The sequence below is a fragment of the Podarcis filfolensis genome (assembly GCF_964270895.1).
Source record: "Podarcis filfolensis genome assembly, chromosome: 16".
Lineage (NCBI taxonomy): Eukaryota > Metazoa > Chordata > Lepidosauria > Squamata > Lacertidae > Podarcis > Podarcis filfolensis.
In genome coordinates, this window is record NC_139620.1 from 14,793,549 (window position 1) to 14,816,729 (window position 23,181).

At 47.9% G+C, this 23,181-nt stretch overlaps 1 protein-coding gene across 27 annotated transcripts in view; it reads left to right on the plus strand.

Annotated features, from left to right (window-relative positions):
- NRXN2 (neurexin 2) overlaps positions 1-23,181 on the plus strand; it is a 340,969-nt gene that overhangs the window by 118,374 nt on the left and 199,414 nt on the right. Inside the window, exon 1 of one of the 27 annotated variants that reach the window (XM_083591986.1) lies at positions 14,753-15,802. The exons of the other annotated variants lie outside the window; for them this stretch is intronic. The gene's annotated coding sequence lies outside the window, so the exon portion shown is untranslated. Of the gene's footprint in view, positions 1-14,752; positions 15,803-23,181 lie in introns of those variants that run through there. 27 annotated transcript variants of the gene reach the window in all.

Consider the following 23,181-nt stretch of genomic DNA (forward strand, 5'->3'; position numbering starts at 1 on the left):
AGGCTGTTTGAAAGAGCTGTATTGGGTTTTTGAGCTAAATATACTCTCAAAAGTCTATCTGGGAACACAGAGGAAAACCAGCATATGCAGTGAGCCTGGTTCAAGGGAAGAAGAGGAAGAGGGGTTGGTATTGGTTTGGCTGAAGAGACAAAGGGGGTGTCAGAGGGAAACTGGATACCAACGAGGGTCACATGTGTCAGACAAAGAAGGGGAGCACGGAGTGTGGGATGGGTTTTAATAGGTAGGGGAGTATATATTAATTGCATTTTATCCCTCCAGGCCCCAATGTGTGTGAGCTGTACAGAGTTTTAAAAGTCCCTTAGCAGCAAAATTGAAGCATGTAGGAATAGGCCATGAAGCCTTCTTTTAATTAAGTCCAGCTACGAATTAAACTGGCTTCCCCCATTCTTATCCCGCTTAACGAAGAAATCGGACAACAGACTGGAAATATGATTTAAGCTACTCAGTAGTCTTGCATTGGTTTCCAGCTTCAGCAGCAGTAAAAACTGTGCAGGTAAAATGCCTCCAGTTTAGCAAGCACAGGGCACATCTGCTCTCATGACTGGTCAAGAAGAGGGAGGATCCCATCTCTGAGAAATGCAATTGGAAGACTAGAGGGTGGGCTGGAGGTCTTTCCAAGAAAAAGACACCTGATCTGGCCTGGGGCGAATGCAGAGGAAGGACTGACATTTTCAGCGATCATATCTTTGCTGAACCCTTCCAGAAGGAGTCTGGTGCCTTACTTGCTTACTTTAGAAATGCAAATTTGAAGGGAGTTTGGGCAGAGACAGCAGACCATGGCTTTTCCAGGAAGTGTTGCAACTCAGCTTCCTTGAGAGCATGCTTGCCTGTGACCTCTAGGTGCCTCTGGTGTGCTTCTTAACCTGGATATTTGGTGGTCCTGGAAAAAGGTTACCTGGGTTGAGAGCACCCACCTTAATGTTTTGCAAGGCAAGGGGAGGGTGGACCAGTTATTCCAGATTAATTTATGTGGCAGTGCGCAGAATCACAAAGAAGGAGGTAGGGGCACAAGAGACAGCACCATTAGTCCAACTCTCCATAGTTTCAGCCCAGAAGTCTTGCCCAGCCCTAACTGGAGATGTCAGGATTGTGCCCAGGTGCATGCAAAACACCTTATCTGTGATTGAACAATAGCCCTTCCCCTAGAAATAAGGTTCCAGCCCTCATTGTTCTAAATGAAGGGCCTTATACAGAGTCAGACCATTGGTCCTTCTGGCTCAGTTTTACCTGCTCTCCAGCATTTCAGATGGCCATATTCCCAGCCCTGTTTGGAAGTGTGACATTTGGTGTGTGTGTGTGTGTGTGTGTGTGTGTGTGTGTGTGTGTGTGTTGGCAGGTGTGATCCCTTATAGCTGGAGTTAGCTGGTGGCACTGAAATTGTATGAAGTCAAAGAAAGAGAGTTTGCAGCTTCACACCTTCCCCCTTCATGTCTTAGACAGAATTAAGTTCCACCGATGTCCACAAATCTTTCCAGTCCTCTGCCGGTCCCTCTTTAACTACAGGGCTGGCAAAGGGCATTTGCAAGGAAGAGCTGGGAGGAGGGTGGGGTTAAGCCCTTCTTTTCTCCTGAAAGTCTGACCCCCACCCAAGCTCCCTGCATCTATTTTGCCTTTTTTTTAACGGGGGCTTGGCAAGATAGATGCCTTTGCTGAGATGGTGTGTGGCTCTGTCCTTATAATAATAATAATTTATTATTTATACCCCACCCATCTGGCTGGGTTTCCCCAGCCACTCTGGGAGGCTTCCAACAAAATATTAAAATACAGTGGTCTGTTAGATGTCCTTATATATATGTAACCAGGCAAAGGTAGGCTCCTGCCCTATAATTGTCTCCGGTCGTCAGGTTTGTCCATGTAGGTGTCTTGGGGCTCTGAGCCTGGCACTTTGCGGGTGTCCATCCCCTTTGCCTCTCCTTCAGAACTGGGGGTGGTGGCGCAAGTCTTGGGCTCAGTGTCCACCTCTCTGTTATGTGTTTGCACACTCAGGTTGCCGCTTGTACGTTGCAAGAAAAACAGGGCATGCTCATTCATGTGCATAGTTGCAAATTTAGGAAAAATTGTTGTGATTTAAATGGAAATCCAGTGCATCTCACCCTAGTAGGAGGACTGTGATTGTGGGGTGCTGATCATGCTAAGCCTTTCATAGTGTCCACATGATGACGTCATTGGCTTCCCCCCATTTAATCCAGGTGTGCCCTTTTGAAAAATTCCAGTGTGTGTTTTTTTTAAAACCACACACACGCCATGTGCGGACACAGCTGCTGACAGCCCATTTTCAGCAACCCATTTGAAATATTCAGCCCCTGTCTGGAAGTGCCAGAAGGTGACCTGTGTGTGGCTGCTGTCCATGCACTGCTAACTCTTGAGGGGGGCCCCACTCCTCTTCCTTTGTATTGCACCCCCATTTCCAATAAGAGTCCAGCGCCAAAGGACATCCATGTGATTGCCCTTCAAAGAGAGGGCTGTCCTCTCTCTTTATGGCACAGGCCTACCCCGTGGCCCGCCTCTTTGGCCGAGATATTTTGAGCATGTGTGTGCATCTTGCAGAAGCGGTGTCCGATATTGCGTGGGGGCGTTTGCATCCGTGCTGAACCACCTTGCCTCTCCCCGCATCTTTGGAGAGGCTGACGCCCGCCAGCCCCGTCTCTCACTCAGGCACACGCCCCCCCAAAAAACATGCCAGCTGTGTGAAGCGTGAAAACTCCCAGCCTTAATATTTAATTACAAAGTGAGCAATTAATACACTTCGTCCAGGGAGGGTGGGGGAAGACTCCCAGGGATCGTTAACATTAATGATGCATTCAATACAAATAAGATGCCATTAATATAGAAAAGGCTGTGATTGATTTTAATCAGGGTGTTCTGGAGAGGAGACCAAGGAAAGGGCAGCTTTTATGGGAGAGCGGGGAACTGTTGGGCAAGGGCAGAAGACCCCGGCACACTTTCTGGGAAAGGCCAAAGAGCTGCCTGGGGGCATCATCCAGCCAACCCTGGGGTGACTGGTGTTGCCTGTCCACTGAGCCTGATTCTTATCAGGGGATAGGTGGGTTGGTGTCAGCTGGTGCACATCACAGATCAGTTTCTTTCTGGGGTTTTAGTTTGGATGAGGCCAATCGATCTCTGTTGGTCACTTTCCCCTCTGTGTTTTTAAAGTCCTTGGGAGGAATTCAGTGCAGCCCTAAGTAGGCCACTCCTTCAGCACAGTGTTTCGCATTTGCTGTCTCTCCAGAATCTGCATGAACCACCTTCATACCTGGAGGAGTTCACTTCTTAGGCAAGGCCCATATATCAGGGGCAGAGCATCTGCTTTGCATGCAGAGGGTCCCAAGTTCACCCCTTAGCTTCCTTTGGGGTTTTCTTTTAGAGACCCAGGTAGCAGATGGCAGGGAAGACCTTTCTTGGTTACCCTGCAGAGTTTCTGCCCATCAGAGTAGTAGATGGGGGGCGGGGGCTAGATGAGGCGTCTGACATTTCTGCAGTCTCCAGCATTCAGAAGCATCACTGCCTCCAGCTATGTAGGAGCAGAGCACAGCCATGGTGGCTGTTAGCCATTAATAAACTTGTCCTTCTCCAGGAATTGGTCCAGTCCTCTTTTAAAGCCATCACTAACTCCTGCAGGAGTGAGTTCCACAGTTTAACCATGTGCTGCATGAAGAAATGCTTCCTTTTATCTGCCCTAAATCTTCTGAGGCGGGGACTTACTAAGCATCACACTTAACCCACCTACCTCGAGTTCAGCCCAGTCATGACCTCCCAGTAGCCTCCTTAAAAATCAACTTGGGGACAGGATGGCTATCACAAACAGCCATGCATTATACTGTGTCTTGAACCCGGGACCTTTTGCATGCAACGCAGGGTTATAAAGACTAGGACTAGCCGCATGAGAAACAGTTTCTATCCAAATGCGATTTTGGTTTTAAACGCAGTGTGAGGTAGACTCTGTGGGAGTATATTGTATTTAATTGTGGGGTATCAGAGTTTTTAGGGGGTTAACCAGGCTGGGATAGCTGGGATAGCAGGCTTGTTGGTTTTTGAATGTCTTATGTATATTTTTCAATTTCGTTGTTCTGTTTGGGACAATGACAATAAAGATTATCGTATCGTATCCCACCACTGAGAAGTAGCCTCTCCCTAGTTTTGTTTTAGAAGACGCAGGCCTTTTTTCCTTGATTCCATGGAGTCGGCCCACTTTTAAATCCCGGGAATTTGGCAGGAGATCCTGGGGCTTGAACCTGGGGCCTTCTGCATGCAGAGGGGGTGCTCCACCACTTAGCTATGGCCCTTCTCTGAGCCAGGAGGGGGCATGTGCCCTTTCAGCTGGCAGGTGGTCCAGTTAAGAATGCAGGAGACTGCAGGCCAAAGTGTTCTGTACTCCAGCACAGCAGGGATCAGCTGTGCTAAAGAGGATACCTGGCAAGACGAGCCCTGCTGTGTGATTGGGCACATTTGCATAGAATCACAGGAATCGTAGTATCGTAGAATTGGAAGGGACCACGAGGGTCATGTAGCCCAACCCTCTGCAATCCAAGAAACTTGCCCAATGTGGGGTTCGAACCCACAGCCATGAGATTAAGAACCTCATGCTCTGCCAACTGAGCTATCCCAGCATGCATTTGTGTGCTTTGCTGTGGAGGACATGTGGGGGGGTCTGAAGCCCTTCTTTGACCGCAGCACTCAGGCCCACTCTGAAATTGCCAGGCACTGTGCATAACTGTGCTTTTGTTGGAACAGTTGCCTTAGCAGCCCTGAGGACTAGCATCTTTATTTTCTTTTAATGGGCACTGTCATTCTCAGGCTGCCAAATCCTTTTCCAGAATGTGCTCTGGGCTGCTTGTGGCTGTGGATGCCTGGCCTGTGGACTGAGGTGGGAGAGGACCTCAGAGCTGTATGATAGTCCTACGTTCTCTTCCTTGGTATCCAAGGAAGAGTTTGGGCAATGTCTGTGATGTAAACTCAAGGTGCCATTTGTGATGCTTATTTGCCTGGAAGGGTGGGGGGGGGAGGAGGACAGCAGGTGTGTTGGGGATTCCCAGTTTGCTGGCAGGGCCCGAATCCTCTGCAGTGCCTTGGTGAGCAGCCCTTCTGAGGAGAGCAAGCAGACTATAAAGAGCCCGGCTGAGCCTCTTATTCAGCATCTACCTGTTTGCCTTTCATCCCTTGCAGCAGCAGCAGCCCCTCCCCATCCATCCCCCTCCTCCATTGCAGCAAGAGGACATAAACATCCCTGGATCAGGCTGCTGGCTTGGTTGCTATGCCGACCGTGCACTGGGATGTTGGCGTGCTGCGTCCCAAGGGAAGGGGAATAGGATTAATTGTCCCGAAGTCTTGAGTTGATGAGCTAATGACTGAATCTGGCTGTGCGCTGGAGGGGCGGCTTCAGAGTCGGCGCTGTGGCCTGCCGCCGCCAACACAGGACGCTTTTGGCTCAGTCACGGCCTCGTTCTGCGGGGGCGAAGGACGGGTCCCTCCCATGCTGGCAGTTGTGAACGCTCATGGCACAGAGGAGGGGGGGGCGTTCCTGCAAGCGAGCGATGGGTGCAGATGTTGAGCTGATCCAACTGCCTGTATGAGGCCTGCTCACTGCTTGGGTGGGCTCTGGAGCTCTGAAGGGGGGCCATGGATGTGCAAGGAGGCTTGTCGGTGCGAGAGCTGGTGCAAGGGATGGGTTCGCGTTCTGTATTCATTACACCTTTAAATAAATAAATCCATATTTGCTTTTTCTCCCCCTTCCCCATCATAATGGGAACTACAGGTGATGTCACTCTGAGCTGCTTAAGGACGCTTGGAATAAAGATTCTTGTTTTCAAAAAACAACCCTGCACGGCATACCTCGTAAGCTTCATGGCTGCACAGCGGTGCTAACTGAGGTCTCCCTGGCCTCATCTGCACTCTGCATTTGCAGCCGTATCATAGCACTTCATAAGCAGACATGCCTTCCCTCAGAGGATCTTGGGAAGTGTAGTTTGTGAGGTTGCTGAGAGCTGTTAGTTCTGAGGCTCCCTATTCCCCTCCCAGAGCTGCAATGCTCCGAGTAGTTAATGGTGAATCTCTGTTCCCAGGGAACTCTTGGAATTGTAGGTATAGGAGGGGAATAGGGGGTCTCTTAACAGCTCTCAGCACCCTGAACCAACTATACTTCCCAGCCTTCTTTTGGGGAAGCTCAAAGTGGGATGATACTGCTACAAATGCTGAGTGCAGATGGGGCCCAGGTCCATTATTCTTGAGTGCTACACCATCCCCGATAGCCGGCCCTACCTGGAGATGCTGCCAGGGATTGAACCTGGGGCCTTTTGCAAGCCAAGCAGCTGCTCTGCTCTGCTCTGCTCTCCAGCTCCCCTTGGTCCTTAACCACCTCCTCCCTACACCTTTCTGAGTCTTTTTAAAAAGCAGCTGGCTCTCCGGGGGGCCCTCAAGCAAACTGCCTTCCTCCCCGCTTAGCTCAGCTCAGACCCTCTGGTAGACCCAGCGACGGCTGTGGGCAGGATTCCTGCATTGCAAAGGGGTTGGACTAGGTGTTCCTTGGGGTTCCTTCCAACCCTACAATTCTGTGATTTCTATGCCTGGAGACCCTCTTGCAGCCCAGGAGGGGAGAAGCCTTTTCTTCAGAGAGAGATGTGGCTCTGTTCTGTTCCCCGACTTGGAAAAAACCGGCTCCTGTTGGTTGACAGAGATTTGGGGGGCGGGGTAGCTGGGATGTTTTCAAAGGGCTATTTTTGAAAGGCAGCTTTTAAGAGGAAAGCCGGCTTTTCGAAAATGGATGAGGCTGGCTGGGAGCCTTTCAAGGGAAGGGAACCAGCTCAGGAGGAAAGCAGCCCCTGGGCTACCCCCGAGCTGAGTCGGGCCTGGGATCCCAAGTGGGGGCGGAATGGGGAGTGAGACTGTGAGCAGGAGTAAAGGAGGCTGCTCCAGAAAGTGCAGGGAGGCAGGCCAGGGCATGAATAGCCTTTGCCCCTTTCCCCCAGGGCTGCCCTTCCTGGCTTTGGCAACCTTCCCCCCATCTCTTCCTCTCTGCTCCACCCTCACCACTGCCAAGCATCCAGGGTGGCAGTGCAGACTGACTGTTGAGGAAGAGGGATGGAGTGACTGAAGTCTTGAACAGGAAGCTACCCACACGGCAGTGTTTTCTTGCTGGTCCCATTTGCTCTGAATTGCAGGAAATTTGCAGACAGTCTTCAAGGGAAGCACCACTTACAGCACATCACAGTAGTCTAATCTAGAGGTTCCCAAAGCAAGGATCACTGTGGTCAGGAGTGGCTGGCATTACTATACCAGCCTGAAGCTGCAGGAAGCTGCTTGGCGCCCCCCCCCCGAACATTCTCAAACTGCAGAGACTTGATTCCTGGGGGAGATGCAACCCCATCCAGAGCAGGCAAGTCAACCACCAGCCCCCCTCCCTTGTTAGGATCCAGCAGGGAGTTGTGCTGCAACACCCCCACCTCGAGTTCCCACTCAGCAGCCGCAATGGGACACAATGACAGAAGTGGGTGGCTTCATGGAACCTGACAAGCTGTGATTGACATGGGGGTGTGTGGGAATGATAGGGTTGGCAAGGAAGCCTGAGCAACAGTGGGCGAAGTGCCGGGGGTGGCAGAGGAGCAGGGGGCCTCCCTTCACTTGCCTGACGAGCACCCATGTTTGCTACACCCCATCCCATAACCCAAACAACTTAATTGTGGGCGACCAGAGGGAGGAGGAGAGAGCGTTGCACTTGTTTGATGCAAAGAGCCCTGCCTGCATGTGAGCCAGTCTTTCTGCAAATCCAAAATGGTTCTGAATACAGTAGTCACTTAAAGAAAAAAAAGCAAAGCAAAACTCGCTAGCACTTATGATTGAAGTGGCAAGCTTCCAGGCATCATAGGATGCATCTTTATTCCACCTAAGGCTTCAAGTGGTGTGTACTGTGAAATTCAAGAGCTGCTGGATAGAGTCTCTTGGGCCCCTTTCACAAGGAATATTTACATGTTGGACAGGGAAGATGGATAAATAAGTCTTATATACCCGCTGGAATATGGTGGGATGAAGAATATGAATTCTTGTTTACGGAAAAGCATGAACTACTAGTGCAATTTCATATCTGAGTTCTTTTCTTTTAAAATAAATAAAACTAAAAAGCAAATGTAGATCAGCCTTTCCCAAACTGGTGCCTGCCTGATGTTTTGGACTACAGCTCCCATCTTGACTCTGCCGAATTCTGCTAATGTAGGGAGTTTGGGGGCTAGAACAACTCCGTCAGCTTGAGCCAAAAAGGACTCTGAGGGGGGCTCTCAGCTCTACAACATGCAAGCCATTAGAAGAACTGCCAAGCATATGCAGAGTATAGTCCTCTTCCTGAGAGCATGCCTGCTGCTGCTGGATCAGTCCTACGGATCTAGTCTAGCATCTTGTTCTCTCAGTCGCTGGCCAGATGTCCCAATAGGAAGCCTACAAGCAGCACCCAAACACAAGAGCCCTCTCCCCTCCTGTGGTTTCCAGAAACTGGGATTCAGAAGCATTGCTGCCTCCAGTAATGGAGGCAGAGCATAAGCCATCATGGCTGGTAGCCACTGATAACCCTTTCATCTATGAATTGGTCCAATCCTCTTTAAAAGTCATCTGCGTTGGTGGCCATTGCTGCTTCCTGTGGGAGTGAGTTCCATAGTTGAACTATGTGCTGCCTAAAGAAGTACTTTCTTTAATCTGCCTTGACGCATTCAGCTTCATGGGGTGTCCATGTGTTCTAGTGTTACAAGAGAGGAAAACCTCTCTCTCTGCTTTCTAAATGCCGTGCATAATTTTATTAACCTCTATCATGTTCTCTCTTGCTTGCCTTTTCTCTAAAGGGCCCCCTCCCTGCCGTTTGTGTTCTGTGCCTGTCCCCTGGCCCTGATTGTGCCACAGCCAGTATGGTATTTCTCTGCACTTCTCTCAATTTCATCAGCCCCCCGCCCCCTCCAGCTAGCAACATGTCCTGTCCCCCCCCCCCCGGAACCGAAGACTGAAGGACAGTGTAATGGGGTGGGGAGGCAGAATGCCAGAGGCTAGGCAATGTTGATCATGGAGGTGGCTGTGTCAGCTTGCGATGGCCTCAGGGGTGATGGGGGGACAGAAGGCAGAGGGTGCCCCCAAGGCCTGGCACATTGTCTCTGGCAGACCCAGATGGGAGTGTGCATTTGTGTGTGTGTGTTTGCCACTTTGAGCAGAATAGGAAAAAAAAGATAGCATTTGTGAGGATTGTGATCAAGATTGCCCCCCTGCCCCACAAGAAACATAGACATTCTCTCTCAAACAGAGCCTTCACTTGGCTTGCATTTTCAAGGGGAAGTTGACCTGACATTGCCAACTCTCTGGACTAAAAATATGCAAGGATGCCCCCATTCCCTCTTCAAGGGAGCAGGGAGGCAAATTATCACCCTTCTGCTTTTCTGCAAGCTTCCTCTGGAGCCCCTTTTAGGATTTGGTTAATCACTAAAATAATACAGGACACGTAGCTGTGATTAACAAAACAGAGGGTTTAAGGTATAGTATTTGAAACATTGCCATATAAACACGTAAATATGTGTTAAATAGGTCATTTTTGCAAAATAACCCAGTAGTGACTGGGAAATGGGGAAGAGAATAGTGTGCCTGCAATCTGGGTGGGCTGCAGCTTGTGGTGGTAAGGAACAGAGTCCAGGGGGATTCTGTGAAGAAATCCTTTCCTTATAAGCTCCTAGAAGCTGCCTCTAGCCTGACAGCTTTTAGTGCCTTCAGAGGGTTAAGGAAGCTTGGAGGGTGGGGGGCCAGGCACGGCTTTGAGCTCATTGCAAGAAATTTTGTGGTGGGGAATTTAAGGGGGCAGTTGTCTGTTCTGGAAAGCAGCCAGAACAGAAATACAGAGAGAGCCTTGTGACAAATTGAATATTGTTTGAACATTAGACAGGTGCCATCTCTGTTGGCTTTCTGGCACCTACTGAAGACTTTCCTCTTTCAACAAGCCTTTTAACTGGAGATCTTTCCCAATCTGCATCTGTGTGGGAATTGTTTTGAAGATGTTTTTTCATCGTTTTATCACCTGTTGGCTGCCCTGGGCTCCTTTGGGGGAGGTATGGGATGCACGTTTAATAAATAAGTAAAACACACACACACACACACACACACACACACACACAATACAAGATACAAGCATTTAAAATATAATTCAGTACAAAATAAACTTATATCACAATAGCAACCTAATACTGCAGGCCAGCCGCTGTAAATACCCTCAGAGGTTTATGAGGGTCTTACCTTACTCCTTTCCCTCTCTCTCACCACTGAAACCCCTCCAGTCCTGAGTACGACACTCAGATCCAATCCAGGTTATTTCACATCATTTCAAGGTAGACGTTTGCCTCACTCACCACCAGGACTGGAGAGGAACCATTACCTGGACTGAGTTAAATTACAAGCCTCTCTGCATCCTGATACTTTAAGACAGGGGTCAGCAAATCTCCTGTGTCTTGCGAGTGGGAGGGGCTGGTGGTGGTGGGGGTGGCGGGACAATGAGCGGCATGCAAAAGAGCTCTGGAAAGGGGCTGGCACCAGCAAAGCCCAGCCCCCTTCCTCCTCTAGGTAGGGCGGGGAGAAGCCAGGAGGAGGGAGGGAGGAGGCGCCACCGGGTTGGGGGGGGGGGAATGGCGCAGCCCGAATGATCAGAATCAGATCCACGTGGCAATTCCCGGACTGTCTGTGGGCCGGATCCAGAAGGCAATTGGGCCAGATTCAGCCCCAGGGCTTTAGTTTGCTGACCCATGTTTAAGGCATACCTGATACTTTTATACAATCCCTGCTGACTCACTGACATCTTTGAGTACTCTCTATATTAGTGGTTCCCCATGACTCAGGCAGGTGGGTCCTATCCACCAGTATCGTGGGCCAATTCTGTGAAACTCCCTCCCAGCTGAGATAAGACAGTCCCCCCCCACCCTCTGAATCTCCAGATTTTTTTTTATTTCAACAGGCATTTTAAGCGAGCTCTTCTGATTTTACAGTTCATTTTAATGAGTTTTGTGATATATACTGCAATCCTCTTGTACACTGCTTAGAAACTGTGGTACTAAGTAGTATATAAATTATTAAGATAAGTAATGTATGCAAAGCAGGTGCTCTACCCGCTGAGCTACGGTCCCTTCCTCAGGCTTACTCAGACTGTTTGTCCATCTGAGCTCAGTAATGCCTGTCCTAACAGGGTTTCAGTTAGAAAGAAGGGTCTTCCCTGCCACCTGCTCCCTGACTTTTTGAAGATGCCAGCATTTGAACCCAGGACCTTCTCTGCCTGCAAGGCAAGTGCTTGGCTACTGAGCTATGTGGACATGATAGAAGCCCTGCTCCCCCATCCCACATGAGAGCGAGCGGCACTCTGCTCATGTTCAGAAGTACTCAAATGTTTTGCAAAGTTGTGGCACGGAAAGGAGGCTCCGTGGTTGAACCTGAGGCAGGTGATAATGGAAACAAGATCTGTCTAGTACATGCACGAGAACTTTTCGCTCGCAAACATCACCTTCGATTACACCTTGCAGACCTGGAACAAGCGGTTCAAGTGACAGGATGTGAAAGGGACCTCCTGCTTTCCTGCCTAGGGGAATTCCTGTCAAAAACAGAATTTTGATAATTGTAAATAAGCAGTTACGTCTGGAGGTCTCTGGCTCTATGTTCCCCCCTCCCATACCGAATTGAATTTACTTTATTACGGTCACAGACCAGCATAAGCAAAACATCTAAATAAATAACATAACAGTATCTCCAAGCGGATGGTTATTAAAATACATGGGGGCAAGAACCAAACATAGATTAAAACATATACACAGAACACTTGATTAAGCATAGGTAATGGATGAGTAAAAACTGATAAGAGAAATTAAAAGAGATCAGTTAAAAACAGCTATATGGGGTGGGGCTTCAGAAGTGCGGATCTAACAGTATGGGCCTTCAATTTAGGACTGATTTGTAGCATAGATCATCGTTCGACGAATATCATGGCAGCGCAAAATCTGGCGACTAAATATGTGACTTCTGGGTTTTCGTCCTGTAGTAATAGGGAGATGTAGTGTTGTTCTGAATGCCCAGGGAACTTCTATAGGATAGGCTGGAAAAACCTGGCTCGAATGTCTGTGTAATACTGGCAATGAAGAAGGGCATGCTCCGTTGTTTCCTGCTGCCCAGAGCCACATGGACATTTCCTCTCGTCATATGGTATCTTCCTATAACGGCCTTCCTGGACTGCCGAAGGGAGGGCCCGACAATGGGCCAAAGTGAAAGCCCTTCGTTGTTTTGATATTTCAAGATTAGCTATGTATGGCATCCTCCCATACCATTTCCTCCCTCCCCTCTGTTACAGATAGGGGGAAAAAGTATATTTCTTTCCTTAAATAAGGGCCCTTTAGCAGTTCAAGTCCAGGTGACCCTCTTAGCTCTCACTCCCAAGAAACACACACACACACACACACACACACACACACACACACACACACACTAGCACTGGATGAGTCAGCCCCGACTTTGAGACTCATGGCTTCTCTCTGGAAGACTGTGGATGTGTCATCCCCCAAACCTAGACCCACTCAAAGTGCATGTGGAGAATTATGAATGGGATGTTGCCTCTGTGTGTTTATTTTAGCTTTCATTCTTTATGACCCGCTTTTAAGAATAATTACTCCCTGAAGCAGCTTACAAAGGGGGGGGGGGGGAGGAATCGCCAGTATCACAATGATACAATGCAGATTAAAAATAAATCAAATCAAAGACCAAAACACAGCGGGTTGTTGGAAACCAAAGGAGGCGACCATAAAAGACAGTTAAAAAAACAAAAACAAAACACTATCAGAAAATGCCTGAAGGAGGAAGCGGGAAGAGAGGGAGCTTGGCAGACTTCCCTTGGGAAGAGGCTTGGACACCTTTGCCCAGTGGCCCTTAAGATTACCTGGCATCAAGCTTTTGCGGGGGGGGGGGGGGTGGAATGCCAAAAATTAACAGCTGCCTCCTTAATGCACCTGAGGGGAAGCTGCTAGAAGTGTCCACACCCTTCAAGAAAGCGGGTGAGGAAGTCTGGTAGGGAAATATCAACTCTGCACTGTTTGCTGGATCAGTCCTGAAGACATTCCTCTGAGTCTTCTCTTCCTGGTGGCTTTTTGTTTCCATATTTTGCCTCAGGCTTGAGGGTGTGGCCTTTGGGGTGTTTTCTTCCTTCTCCTTCCTGGTTAATTCGTTTCTTCCCAAGCACTGGGAAGTTTTCAAGTGTCTTCTGTGCTTTCCCGCTCTTTCTTCTTTGTGGTTTCTCCTTCAGTTTTTCCTCCTCAGTGCCTTCTCTCTTTCCTCCGTGTGTATGTATGTATTGGGCACTGGAGGGGAAAATTAACGCCCCCCCCCTATGGTTCTTTGGCCAGCGTTATTTCCCCCTCTTCTTTTCCTCAGTGGGAGTGAGACAGCGTTGGCACGTCCTGCCAACAGAGCTGGTCAGGAGCGCCATTTTGTAGCAGTCCTGCCCTCCCACTCTGCACACATCTTGGACCTTAGGCCTAATGGTTCGGCCCTCTTTGTTGCCCCGGGTCCATCTCCGTAAACCAGTTAATCCTTCCTCAAGTGGTTTGGTTGCTTGTCTTTCTGCTGGCCTAGTTAAATGGGCTGCTAGTCAAGATGGCCTGCTTCTCTCCCCATTTTGTTGGCAGTGCTGTGGTGCGAGTGAGGGGAAGAGCATGCCTGGTGGGCCTTTGGCGAGGACACCATTTCCTCTCCTGTGCTTGTTGACCTTGCAGGAAAACAGCTGCTTTTTAAGAATTTGGCGACCATACGTTCCCCCTTGTCAGTCTGCTTGCAGTTTGGTTGCTCCCTTTCTCTCCTCATAGCAGATCTGCCTTTTTTCACCACTTGGACTTTCTCATGTTCCTAACCCCTCAGCAGAGGCCGTTATAATAATAATAATAATAATAAATTTTATTTATATCCCGCCCTCCCCAGCCGAAGCTGGGCTCAGGGCGGCTAACAACAATAAAACAATACAAAAATACAACACAAACAACACTCTAAAATCATTCATTATAAAATTAATTAAATTCAAGCCACTGGCCACTATTGGGCCAGAGCTCCGCGAAGATTGCCGAGGGAGGGAGTCAGGCTGTGCCCTGGCCAAAGGCCTGGCGGAACAGCTCTGTCTTGCAGGCCCTGCGGAAAGATGTCAAGTCCTGCAGGGCCCTAGTCTCTTGTGACAGAGTGTTCCACCAGGTCGGAGCCACAGCCGAAAAAGCCCTGGCTCTAGTTGAGGCCAGCCTAACTTCTCTGTGGCCTGGGACCTTCAAGATATTTTTATTTGAAGACCGTAAGTTTCTCTGTGGGGCATACCAGGAGAGGCGGTCCCGTAGGTACGAGGGTCCAAGGCCGTATAGGGCTTTAAAGGTTAAAACCAGCACCTTAAACCTGATCCTGTACTCCACCGGGAGCCAGTGCAGTTGATATAGCAGTTGATATAGCAGTTATGAGGCTGTGTGTGGTCTGCTTCCCATAGTGTGGCCACTAAATGCCCATTCTCAGCTCACTTGCCAGGAGTGCCACTTGTTCTTCATTCTTTGAATTCCTGCACAGCTGTGGAATTGGGTGAGAGATCCCCAGATAGACCTTGTGGAGGTAAATTCCTAGGCTGCCAAGCAGTTTAAGTAGTCTAAGCATGTTCAGGGCCTTGCAGCTTCACCAGAGAAAAGAAAAGTTTGCTTGCTTTCACCAGGCCACAAAACAACAACAACAACAAAAAATGCAGCACAAGGAAGAAGGAAAACAACCCAGCAGGTAAATCCAGCCTGGCCTTTGCTGAAGAGGACCAGAAGGGCAAGTATGAAACTCTCCTTGCGAAGGATGATGCCTGTTTCATCCCCAAGAGGAACGTGGTTTCTTGTGAGCGGGGCTGCTTCTGTCAAAGTACTCAGAAGCCTGGAGAAATTGTTCAGTCATCTGCTAGCGCCTTGAGTGAACAGGCTGTATACTTTGAGGCTGCTGATAAAAACCGGGAGAATTACTTTGGGAGTAGATGGGTGCTTGTAATTCTCGACCAGGGGCTTTTGGGGGGAATGACGCTAACAAGTGACTTTAACTGCAGTGCTACAGAGATGATACAAAGCCACCTGAACTGATCAAAACCCAGAACAGGGACAACTTTGGACTTAGAAGATGCAACCTCTACTGCGCAAAAATCCAGAAGCTGTTGCAGCAGCCATTTTGGAAAGGGGAAGTTCAGTCCTCCTGTCTCTGCAAGAGCAGCATGGAAGGAGAGGTCAGGGCAGCTATTTCTGAAGCAGCTAAAAAGGCCTACTCTGTCAGACTGCCTGCAGAAGACCTGGGAACATTTATGGCATCTGAAGAATTTGATCACCTGGGGGGACCCAATGCAAGGGCTATTTAAAAGAAGAAGAAAAAACAAACCCAGGGCATTTTGCTGTTGCATGTCGTGCCCTGAAGGTGCAAAAAGTGACCACAGCATTAGATAGCCAATTCAGCCAGTTTTTTTCCTTAGACTTCATGTTTTGTAAAAGACTCTGACCTTCCCCAGAGAGCAGCTATATGTGAGGCAACTGTCAATTTCAAAATGGATTCAGGAGCGGCTGTCACAGTTGTTTTGGAGGGGATCCGCAGAGGATTCCACACACTTCTACCCCATGGTCTGCATAAGGCAGAAACTGCTATATGCACCCAAAGGTGGGGTGTGAGCACCCAACACTTTCATGGATGTTTTGTCATACCATCAAGCTCTCTGGCTAATCTCAGTTGTGGAGCAGATGGCCTGATGGGGTTATTGAAAATGGTGAGAGAAACACGGAAGAAATATTGTGGGGACATTTCACACCAGGGGGTGTCTTCTGTGGGCATTGTTTTAAGGTCAAACAATCCAACGGGTAATCAGGGCCATCCCAAGATAGTTTGTTGCCTGAAGTAAGAACAATAAATGGTCTCTTCCCCCCACCATCAGGCAAGGACATTTTGGTACCTGAGGCAGAAAATCCCACAATCTTCCCCTCCAGCAATAAATATACATTAAATTAGCAATTTGCTGCCCTTTCATGACACCCTAAATCATCCTGCTTGACGTTAGGGGGTCAGTCGTGTGGGCACAAGCCAACCTATCTGACTTCAGTTGTGCATGCTTTATCCAAAAGTAGGTTCTATTGAGTTCAGTGAAAATGACAGCTCCATCCTATGTAGTTTGGCAGGCTTCCCTTCTGAGTCTCAGAGGAAGGAGGCACCCATGACGGTGGTCCCGGCTCTGGTTCTCCAAACCCTACCACTCTGGCATCCTTCCTGCTTACCTACTAGCCTCAGGGCTTGGTGGGCACCTGCCCAACAAACTGCATCTGGCTCAGAGTCAGGAGCTCAGTCTGGCTCCTTCAATGGCAGACATGTAGCTTTCTGGACTCTTGCCTGGTCACTGCTAGGCTCTGGGGTCATGTCAACCGTATGGATTTCTTTAATTGCAGGGTGTGTGTTTTTTGTTTTAACTTAATGGTGGTGTGTGTGTGGCTACTAGCATCATTAGGTGGTCTGGTTTCAAGATCCACTTGACTTGGTTGTACCTGGAGGGCAGAAGTTCCCTGCATCTCCTTTTCCTCTTGGAGTTTCTTGACTTGATTAGCGGTTCTCTATCTATGCTTTCCTTGGCGCCAAGCAAAGCTCACCCCATGCCTGCTCTGCTATCCCTTTAGAAATCAAGCTTTCCCCCAGGCCTTTTGAATATCTCTCAGCATTTTTAAATGGTGGTTTTGAAAAGCCCTTGTGATTTTTCCTATTGCTGTTCTTACTGGTACTGTAGTCTTGTTTAAGTGTGTTTCTTGCTTAATAATATTGCATTATTGTTGTTGTTATTTTGTAAATTGCACTGGAATAGTTGAATAAGGATGATCTCATAATGTTGCAATGAATAATTAAGGGAAGGCCTTTTCCTCCGAAGCGATGCCCAGAGGCAAAGGGGGAACCTGGAGGCAGGCAGCCCTTTGCCTGGGGCTGCCAGCAGAGCCTGAGTGCCCACCACCCTAGCTGGGCTTGCCTGTGCACTGGGTGGGTGGTGGGGCTGCCGGGAGTTGCAGGAGGTCAGTTCAGGCCCCAGAGAGCCTGTATTGGACAGGGCTCTGCTGCACAGACCTGCCAGTAGGTGTGGGGAGACCGTCTTGTGAACTCCCCAGCCAACTTGAAGACAGTGCTTCTTGCTCTGGTGGAGCGGCTTTCTTGCTCGCAGGGCTGGTTGGAGGAAAGCAGGGAAGAAGAGGGCGGAATTGATGGCTGGGCTGAATATTTTGCTCATTCACTGCTGCAGGCACTGAGGAGAGGGAGAGAGAAACAGCAAATTTGTTCCATTTAAAATGTTCTGCTCCACACGTCCGCCTTGAGGTACAAGACTCGTGCCTGGGCCAGAGACGGTTTGCATTGCTCTGCAGAGACAAAAACATATTCTTACGGTAAAAGCATGAAGCTCAGAGCAGGAAACGTGTTTGGAGCTGCCAGGCATCCGTGACAGGAAGAGAGAAAGAGAGAGAGGGGACATTTGGCCTGTGCTTGGATCATAGGAAGCTGTCCTGTATACCAAGAGCCAGGCCACTGGTCCATTCAGCCCAGTATTGCCCTCACTGGCTGGCAGTGGCTCTCCAGGGTTTGAGGCAGGGAGCACCTATGGATCCTTTCTTTCCCCTTTTCACAGCAGGGCTGCCTTTTATAAACACCCCCAACCCCTTAAGATCTTACCTGTGGAAATTCCCCAAATGTATGTGGATGGATGAACTGTAGTTATTCAGTGAGGGAGAGGATGCTCAGAGGCACCTTCGTGATCATTATGTCACATAGTTCATGAACCTTGGCTCAGAGTAAGTCCTGAATGCTACCCTTATTCCAAACAAATGACTTGAGAATTAATTACTACTGTATATGTCAAAGGGCAATGGACCATTTATGTTCTCTCAGAAAGTTGACACCTGCTCCTCCTCCCTAACCATTTGTCCTCTTCCCCTTTCTTGTGGGGCATTGAAAGGGATGTCCCAGGCAGGTAGGTAGAACACATAAACAGCAACAAATACCGCTCCCCTACCCCAATAAATAGAACACAAAAACAGAAGTAAAATATTTGATTGTCATATTCCCTTTAATGCCTAAGAGAAGAAGTACATCTTCGTATGTTGCAGAAATGATGTTAATGTTGGCAGCAGGTGGAGCTCCCTGGGGAGAACATCCTTGCCCCTCCCAAATCCTCTCTGAAGCTGCTACTTGCGTTTCAAAAGAAGCTCCCTCTGTCACCTGCAGACGCTTGTCTTGAAAAGCAAGTAGCAACCTCAGAGAGGAATTCTTTTGTCCGAGCAATGATGACAGGAAGAGAAAAAGTTAAAATCGCCCCCCATAGCTCCAAGGCTGCTCAGACTTCCCCCAATAAACCCATCTTGGAATCTATGAATATTAATTTACTTACAGGCCCAGGATCTGCCTTCCTTGCTCCTTTCCTGCTTGGTAGATGGAAGGATCTCTTTCACACTGGTGTGACACACCCACTTCCCACACAGCAATCTGAATTATTGGGATGTAAGAGGCTACAAACCAGGCTACTCAATAAGGACTTATCCTCACTTCATCTTGTCCCACTAATTCTGCTTCCCTCCTTAAAAAAACAAACCATTCTTTGGCACGTAATCGGACAAGTCAGGTTTTCCCCAGATTACCATTTTGTTTTGCTGAAGAGCAGGTTTCCCTTGGAAAGGAGCAGGGCAAGGGGAAATCTGCTCTGACCTATGCTTTCTAGGCATGGCACAAGTGGGATGACCCCCAAGTCAATACAAATAATGCCACATCAGGTTCTGAGCTAAAATTAAGATCTTGGCAAAGTTTCATTTCGTAGCAAGAGACCCCAGGGCTAAAGCCTGCATGCATCACCCTCATTGTGGAACTGTGGAGACAGATTGTATTCTGCATATGTTCAGAGGCATTGTCTTTCTCTATGGTGTTTACTTCAAAGTAGACCTCACCTTGGCCTTCTCCGTGCCTTCCAGATTTCTTCTGCAATCTTCTCTTTCCTTAATGTCCAACTTACCTGTACAAACAACACCCATAGCAAATACTTTCAAAGGGCACAAATCCTGCATAGTATAGGATCAGAGAGGTTAGCCTCACAAATCCAGGTGCTTTGCAATGGAGCGGAGCTTGTGTGGGAGGTGCAATCCCCCAATAGTGTCTCATACCAAATGTACACGAACTGTGAAAAAGACTCTATGAATTGAAAGAGGAGACACTATATGTACCTTTCCTTGCTTGTTTGTGTCACACAAAAACTTCAATCTTCATAAGTAAGTAAAGTAGGTAAACAAACAAACAAACAAGCAAACAAACAAACATGCATGCCTCCAGCCCCTCATTGTGGAGATCTCAGGTTGTTCCTCTTAAACCAGTCATCAGGCCATTCATTTTTACACACCCAGCTCCGCTGCCTCTGCTGTCTTCCTCCCCAGCCCATCTTGTTTTTTTCCTCCTGTCTGTTGCTTCCCTCCTTCTCCTCCTCCTCCTGCAGCCCGTCCTGGGGTTTGTGTGTCTGTGTCTTTTGAATTGAGCCAGGAAGGTCAGCATTTGGGGCGCGGATGGGATTTAGAGGAATGGCGGCAACCCAAGGTCACAGAGCTGGGGAAGAGAAAAGTGCTTACGGTAGCGAGTTGGGAGCCAGCCGGAGTAAGGGCTGCCGCCTCGGGTTAGCAGCAAATTAATAGCATCCCCAACTCCAGCCGGGCTGGAACGGACCTGGGGACAGTTTATCTCACGCCAGGACAGCCCCCCTGACCCAGCAGTTTTGAAGCTCCTCTATTGGGCAGGAGAGAAGGGAAGGGAAGGGAAGGGCAGGGAGCTGTTTCCTCTTCTGATACACCAAAGGGACTGGCAGGACCCCTTTGTTCAGGGGCCTTTTTTATTGGAAGGGGCTTCTGAAAGGCCACCCCACCACAAAGAACTCAAGGCAGTTGTGGGATAGAGACAAAGGGGCATTTAACAGGGTGTCGGAGCCCTACTTTAAAGAGGAGAGTGCCTCTGGGAATATACCAAGATCCTCCCTCTCTCCACAAAAGAGCCATGACCAAAGATATTGCACCTGGGAATGAGGAGCATGCTGGTCTGTAGGATCAAAGGCAGAGTAGCTATTTAGCCCATGTAAGCACAACAACTTCTCTTGACCACCCCTGCTTCTTCAACACAGGCCACATAGTAGATCTTACAGATATAATGCTAAGTCCCTGCATATTTTTTTCTGTTTCCCAAGTTATATGTGCAGCCCAGTTCAAAACTTCCTCCCCCTATGCATAGACTCTACAAAGGTTAAGGAGAAGGGCTGTAGCTCAGCAGGTAGAGCATTTGCTTTGCATGCTGAAGGTCCCAGGTTCAATCCCTGCTGGCATCTCCAGGTAGGACTGGGAGTTGTTCCCTACTTGAAACCCTGGAGAGTTGCTGCCAGTCAGTGTAGACAGTGCTGAGCTAGATGGACCAATGATCCAACTCAGTATAAGATCGCTTCCTATACAGTCGTACCTCGTGTTGCGTTAGGTTCATGTTGCGTCTTTTCGGCTTGTGAATGCGGCAAACCCGGAAGTGTATATTTACGGGTTTTGCCATGCATGCACGCGCAGAAGCGTTCTGCACACTTCGTGCATGCACAGAAGCATTCTGCGCGCTCCACACATGCGCAGAAGCGCCTCTCTAGTTGCGGACTTTTCAGGATGCGAACGGCACCCCGGAACAGATCATGTCCGCAACTAGAGGTACCACTGTATTTCTATTTTATGCATCATACATAAAGCTAAATTCATTTTGACTTTCTTACAGGGATTAAACGGGTCAAGTAGGGGCAAATTATGTGATACGGAGTTCATTGCTAAATTTTGCTGTTCTGCAGTTTGTCATGCAATACTGAGAACAGCACTCATTTTCTGAGTATGTATTTAGCATACTTAGTAGAACAGCCTTCATTCATCAACCTGTTGCCCTCAAGATGTCTTAGGCTACAACTCCAGCCAGCACTGATGGGAATTGTAGTGCAAAACATATGGAGAGCATCAGGTTGGTGAAGGCTGTGCTAGAATCTGCAGCAGTTCTGACCCAGGTTTTATTTGCAGCTCAAGCGATACCTCCCTCTCCCTCTCTCAAAGCTCCGCACAAGCCGGACGTGCTCTGGCAGCCTTGAAAGGGTCTGGCAGCCCTCCGCTTGAGTACTTCTTTCATACTAAAGTTGTTGTGATAAAACCATCCTCTGCAGCGACCACTTCTCTGCGTTTTCCCGAGTCCCTGCAGAATTTTACAGGTAGCAGTTAACAATCTGCAAAACTTTGTTGTATTTTACTGTTGCTGCAATAACACTAATGTAGAAGCATGATTATGGGTAGTAACAGATAAATGTTGCCGTGTTAAAGGTATTAAGAAAAGAAAGACATTTAAAAGAAAAGAACGTGCTAACTCAGGAAGTTCAAGGCTGCTTTTTGTTCGTGTGCTTTGGTCTGTGGATGTGCAGAAGCCCACAAACTGTGGCAGACCTTGGTAGCCAACTTTTCTTTTCTATTAGTCAGCTATAGGTGATGTTTTAAGAATTCCAGGGAATACGTTCCACTTGATTTTTATGGTGCTGCTGAATGCCTGTCCAAGCCCTTTGGCTAAGCATTATAAACTTGATTCGATTTGGAAACTAATCTGTGAAATCCAACACCACCATGATTCTGCTGCAAGAGTATTATTTGAATTTTAAAAACGGATTTCTGTTTCACCAGACTGAAAAACAGCAGTAATGATGCAGATGAAGTTTGTGTATCAATAAATCAGGTTTTATCTAGTTAAAAGAACACATTGGTTGTTGTTTTTTTTAAGTTTTAATTGGTGATTCATCTCATGGCTGTTGTCCATTTCCTCCCTTAACATTTTTAAGGCTGATCTCTTAAACAATTTTCTAGTTTTCTTACATTTTCCTGCATTGCAGGGGATTGGGCTAGATGACCCTTGGAATCCCTTTAAATTCTATGATTCTATGATTCTGTTATTCTAGTTCAGTATTCAAAATGTGGGGAAAGCTGATGGGGGGCAGGGGCTAACCTGTCCTCTATTTTACCTCCTTGTCCAAAAATGTTTCTTACAAAATTGAAGAAGATATTACAGAGTCCCCCCACACACCTGAGAATTCCTGTGTCAACTTCCCAAGGCAGTGCTTTTGTGGCATAGATTTCATAAGCTACAGCCTACTTCTCAGTGTTTTCTATTGAACCTCTCTGTCCATAAATTTTGGTAAAGCTATATTATGGGTTTTTTTAATTAATATTTTGGATGCATGATGAGAAACTAGATTTTTGGTGTATAAGATCCTTCATTTACATTTTTTGGAATGAGTAATAGTCTCTATTAAGATGTGAAATGGGGTGGGAATCTGTGATCTAATTAAAATGGTTTCTGACTTCCATCTATTTTACAAACTTGAATATTGATTCTTCATCACCTCTTCTAATATTGCAGTCCTGTGTATGCATTTACATGGGAGTAAACCTTGCTCAATTCGATGGGACTGACTTCTGAATAAGTGTGCATAAGATCATCAGGTTGTAAAACTCATTGAACATTTGCTTATGAAAAGTTTTTCCACCAGCTGTAATGCAGCTTAATGACAAGCTGCTGCTCAATGATCTTACAAAGAGCAAATTACCCTTTCAGAATGCTTGCTCTGTTCCTTTGAAGTGTTGAGCTGCTAGCCTGAGCTAGGAGCCCCGTCCAGAGATTCCTAGCTTCTTTCTTTTATTCTGATCTGCAAGTCTTCCTAGTCAGAGGTCAGGCTAAGCAAACACTTGCTAATTCCAACCTTGCAGACTGCTTGGCTGCACTGTGAGGGACTGAATAGCAAAAGCATGAAGCTAAGCTCAGCTGCCTGCCCTCCCAGCCCCTGGTTTTTGTCTGGCATCCCTGCTCACTCTTATTAGCAAAAATAAGACCACTGGCTTGCCCCAGCCTCAAATCCCCCAAAGCAACTTGCTCTGGTTTTTTGCATCTCCACATTATTATTATTAATATTATTATTAATATTATATTTATACCTGGCCACCTGGAATTTGTGCACCTCACTCAGACAGGAGTAAAATTCAGTGCAGGCTCCCTGGGTTTCCCCGGACATTTTGCTGATTTCCCTGGGAAATTCCCAACGTGTGG